Raw genomic sequence first — 6,000 nt, forward strand, 5'->3', positions numbered from 1 at the left:
TAGTATATCGAACAAAACGAAGCAAGTTTCAGATACCTATGTTCCTTTTGAAATAAAAGGATCGGGATTGCAGAAAAATCGAGCGCGAGCCAATAGAATCGCGCAAAATTGGACGCTATCTGTTTAACGTTTCACGTTGTTTTATTTCCATTCCATGGTGATTTGCACGGATTACAATTGATCATTGTAGTTGACGTTCACGCGTGCGCAAAACTACATAAGACCATAGAATGCGCGTTTTCATTAGTCACCGTTATTTGTGACGCGCAGCGATGCAATGCCGATACACCGTGTAAATGCACATTGCCCTGAGGCCCTTTGAATCTTTCCTTTGACGCATCTCTCCTCGTAAGCCTACTAATAATAGCAACCTTGCTAACATCGTTCCATAATAACGCGTTAAATTATTCTAATTTTATTGCTGTGATATTAAATGCATTGCGTTATTCTAACAAGAGCGATGTAACGATTTAAAAATTTAAAAAAAAAAATGACATCAAGACGTATAGCATATTCATGTTCTTTCTTCGAACTGCTTTCTTACATATCAACTATCACTTATTGCGATTATAGTCTAGAAATTCACAGCTCTTAAATGAATCATAAATAACATCAACGGTTAGGTGATTCTTATATTTTATAACTAAAATTATATCTAACATAACCGTTAATGTTAGCCTCTTCTTTTATCCCTAAGATTTATTTTCTTGTATATCTTGTATCGTGTCATAAAACCATTTAACTCGATCAAATTCTACTAGTTTCACTCGATGCAACAAAATTTCGGTATCAAGCAAAACGATTTGGATCCATCCCATTTTAATATCCGCAATTATTTCATCGAGCAGAATTTCTAATCGAAACACGATACATGAGTTCACGGGGTCGCGTATTCATTTTCATTAGCAGCCGTTATTTGCGACGCCTTCGGCGGTGCAACGTCGATGCAAAAGTCAGTGTCTGTATACGTTGCCGCCAAGGTATTCTTTCGAGTACGCATTCCTCGGCACGGTCGCTAGTATGTTTTGATATCTCGCGGGAACACGAGAGCCTCGTCATTCCTTTCGCGTAACATGTGTGCATAAACAAGTAGGATGATCAACAGGGTGGTAAAGATGCAATGGAAGAAGGTACTGGTTCGAGGCGAAGCTTGGATAAAGGCGAAGAGCAAAAATTGAAGATAATGTCTGTCTTCTACGTCTGTTGGAGTATCGAGGAGTAGAAATTATCGAATTAAAAATCCAATGGAATGAACTTGTTGTTGTATGCATTCAGCGTAATTGAAATTACGATATTTAGCGGAGACGTGCGCGATGCCACCAAGTAAAATTGTCGATCCTAACCATTGCGGATTGGTAAGGAATTTTATAGCGAACGTTCGTTAAGTAATATAAGTAGCAAGTAAGAAGAAAATAGCTGAGACGACGTAAATTGATGTAAACTCTCTGCGTAACTCTATATACCGTTTGACGATCTCGACGATCTCGGTGAAATACGTGAATAGAAACGATTCGGGATCCGGCTGCTATTCGATATATAACGCGCAGCAACTTGTTGGTACTAATTACTCCGATAGAAATCAACGCGTGTAAGCTGGAAAGCAATGGTCTGCCCGTCTCTAATCACACATTGAGTTAACTGGTGACTGGTTTCGGGGCAACCTTGGAGGAGCAACGGATCCGCGATTAACGGTCTCGCTTCGTTAAGCCAATAGGAAGTGTATGTCGCTTAGAAGGCATGTTATTACAATTTATAACGATGAATCCGACCCCGTGCGATCAGTGGCGATTAATTGCCATGTGCGATCTCGATGAAAACGACAGCCTAATATAGAACCTGGTGATTCGCCTTCTTCGAATCTGTATGCTCGAGGGGAAATGATCGGTTCGTAATTTTCGTGAACACCGTTATCCGTGCAATCGCTTATTTTCACGATTACACGTAAGCGTCTAATCATTTTGATACGCGAATATGCTTTACGCGCTGACAAATCCACCAATTCAACAATAAGAGCATCAACATCAGGTCCGTATCTCACGAATTCTTCGTTGTGGATGGCACACTATTACGCGTTTGTTACGAATTATTCGTATAAATATCTGAGCACCGCTGTCGCTTATCGAGAAATTTATTTGCATGGAAGAAAAATAAGTGGAAAATTGGATTGGTAGATCGTGAGAAAGATTGCCTCTGCATAACGATTAGTAGCACTTAGCGAAATGAGAACGAAGCATTATCTTTTTTTGCTCGTATATTATAAACGCGCGTTTTTCCGTTCCAATATTTCTATGAATTCGCAATTGCTCTCGAGAACGAATACAGTTTCGAACTATATATTCGTGGAACGAATAATGCGTGGGAATTGAAATTCCGACGTAGGAATGAAACGAATCGGTAATTCCGCTAGAAACTGATCTTTGTTTGCCCAATGCTCGGGAAATAGTTAACCCAATCGATTGATCGAGGCACAGTAATCGGATTGGATATGTTGTGGAGGGGACACTTTGCAAGAGAAAGTGGAGGATCAACCTCGAATAGGACACCGACTATCTACTATCGCTCGCCTATACGCCTACATCGATTATCGTTTGACCGACTGAAGCACTGGAACGTCATTTTAATGAATAACGACGTACCTAATGACACACGACGTCATATCTCAACTCGAGCCCCAACGCACGACAGCTAGATCGATCCTATCCTGGGAATCTACTATATCGATGTTTCACGAGCGCTCGTGTTTCTTTTTTCAATGATTAAACCTGAGATGCTTTGTCCACACTGATCATTCTTTCGAATTCAAAAAGCAAGGAGAAGATTTTAAATTTCGTCTGAAGAATTAAATTATAACATTACTTCGCAAAAAAATGTCCATCAAACTAGGAGGGATTCCATCATTTCTAGAAAGACGATATATAACCTTTCCGCGATTCATTAGACGTAAAATACTGATTCGATTATAGTCAGCCAAGGGGGGCCCTTGATCCACCGGTATCTCTAAACTACCTGCCGGAAAGTTAACGAATTCTCGTAGCTAGAAACGATAAATTTCTAACGCAATTACGCATCATAACAAGTTGAAACTTGGGATACGTGGTTGCAGCCGATCGCCCGATGCATTATCTCACACAGACGCGTGTAAACACACAGAGCGGGTGAACTCATCCCCGCGGTTCTGCCACCACGATTCTGTCGTAACGCTATTACCACGTCACCCTGTATCGAGTGGAGAGGTTTAGCGAACGGTAGCGGCGTTTCGATCGTAAGTGCCGTGTCCCGTGCTGTCCATTGCAGCAACACCTACACCGTTCCGCATTACTTATCGAGCCGCGGCCCCGGTGTCTATCGAGAATAGAAGCGGAGAACATGCAGGAAGCTGAAATGCTCGATGCACCTGACAGGTGCTCGCGTATTCACGGACGGACAGCCCTTCACTCTCAGCGCATCAATCTCTCCGCTAACCACGCCGTATTCCAAGACCACGTCGCTCGGCCCGAGCCGTCCCCGCGATTCGTGTCCAGGCCGCCGTCGATAGACAATGAAATCTCCCAGTCGAGATTTTGCAGCGTGACTTCGTTTCCAAGGGGATTGCCACGATCATCGTTCGCCATCTCGATCGCGTCGTTGTACACGGAAACAGAGGGGGTTTCTTACATAGCTGAAAGAACACTTTGTGCTCCTCTTCCGCCAATATTATTCTCGCGCGGGATGTTTTTCGCGGTTTCCGCCGCGTCTTTGCGCGCCCATGATTTACGCCCAGCTGTCTGCGGTCGTTTTAATAATAATTCCTGCCCTATTTGTTTATTTCGGACGCGAGCCGTTACGCGGTTATTTATGCTTCGGACAATCGCGCGAGTGTGGTAACAGCGGCGGTTGGAGCCGGGCCTCTCTTGCGAAAGAAAGTGGCGACCGAATCGGTCGTATGCTGAGTTTCGTAACCGTAACCAGCCGATGATCAATCGGCGTTTATTATCGCGCGATGGATTAATTTATCCGGCCGAGATGTCGATGCATAAATATCGAGATAATAAATAATTTCATATCTCCCTTCGAATAATAATAATAATAATAATAATAATAATAATAATAATAATAATTGAGGGCGTTGCTCGCCTTTTGGAAACGGGGAGGAAAGGAAAAAGCGTTCGTTTCGGTCACGACGAATCGTTGCGAAACGAACACGAGTACGAAATTTCTTGTCCCTCGTTGATGGGAAATCGATGATTTCGGAGGGAAGGGGGAGCGATGAAACGGGAGCGATAAGAACCGGGCACGTTATATAAAATTGTTGGTGCATGAATTAATTTGTTTCCAAACAGTGGACCGTCTATTATATCATCGCGGCAATTTGTTTTCCCGTAATGACGAGCTTATTAATCTTCATGATGAATCGTATTAAATATTTCAATAATCAACGAAATGACCATGCAACAATTTCGCGTCATCAATTATTTAATAATTAGAGTCACATTACAATTATTTGTAATCACCCGGCGAATGATAAATTGTAGCACGCCAGTTGGCCGCGCCATGCTAAATGCCGAGCAAAAACGTATAATTCAAATAACGTATCCTTATTATTTCCACGTAGCGCAAAAATACGCATCTCGCCCCCATTCGTTTTATTATATACAAATTCATTATATAGATTTATAGATTTCGTAATCGGTCCACCACTCCCTAAGAGGATTACCGATCCCGGTGATTGTCACGCGGAATTTCATAGCTTGAGCGTGCTTGTTCCTAGATCTCGAAGAAAACGCCTATGGGACCCTCTACAAATTATACTTGGAAAGAGGATTGTAGGAAAATACCATGCTAAGGGGTTCTCGATGGAACGGTATCTAAAGCGGTGATCCCAAAACTTATGAACGTTAGCGCATCCTCTCCTCTAACTCACAACGAGTAAGCGACCCACCGAGTAATCTCTTGTTGATGAACGCTCCTTACCAATCGTCGTTTTTTATTACTAAATAAAACTCCTCCCCGTTACTTAAATAATCCGACGTAAATCTTTTTTTCGACGAAAAAAAAAAAAAATATAATTCAATCTTCTTCAACGTTTCAAATTTTCTCTTCCAATTGAAAAGATCGAAAGAACGCGCGAAAATTCAAATTTTGATTCGTGGATGCGTTCGGTCCGCATCAGAAAGCTGCGTCACGCACAGAAACCAATCTTTCCGACAAACGATATCCTTTGGGAGGCGAGCGCAAACGGAGCAGCCTCCCGCGGCGCGTAAAGGTCGGGTCTGCGATTACGCAGTCGACGATTTCGCGGGGAATTCCGTGCAGCGGAGGGGGCCAACAGCCACCTGCCGCCGACATTTACTTTGTGGAAATCCATCGGCCGTCCGATTCCACGGCATCGGCACGAACATCAAAGTGGACAACGTCCATAACCGCGCGTGGTTCGATTCAAAGGAGCGCGAGTGTCTGTGTGCAAGGCTCCGTAGCCGTGAATGGGCGAGCGCGCTCGCGAGCGATCGCTCTGCAATTCTACCCGGTGTCCGTAAACGAAACGTCTTCCCTCGCCGTTAATTATTTTCGATCGGAAATTTTTGTCAACTTAACAATTATGTGTCGTTTTTGAATTGGAAAGACTCGATCGTTGTCATTACTTTTTTCATTATTATCGAAAAGATTTATTTCTTCGTTCGAATAAGCAAACGCGAGTATATGACTCGTCGGTTAAAATGTAAGACAACAAATTTTATCTCGAATTATATTTTCATTAGAAAAAATATATATATATATTTGAATTCGCGTATCAAAACTCTACTTCTATAACTCTATTTGGATATCTTTTTCACGGGACACCGTGTACGAGTCCGGTCGTGGGACGTGCTTTTATTTCAACCGGGTCTGAAGCAAGAATTTTCAGCGGTGAAATTTTTACTGCCAGGTTCCCCTATCTTTACCGATTCGGAACACGATCGCGCGAAATATAAATTTCCTTTTTATTTCGCCGCGATATCGCGAGGTCGAGGCTCCACGATCGGA

This window comes from Apis florea, unplaced genomic scaffold (assembly GCF_048593485.1).
Source record: "Apis florea isolate Af1SG1 unplaced genomic scaffold, ASM4859348v1 contig_3367_pilon, whole genome shotgun sequence".
In the NCBI taxonomy this organism is placed as follows: domain Eukaryota; kingdom Metazoa; phylum Arthropoda; class Insecta; order Hymenoptera; family Apidae; genus Apis; species Apis florea.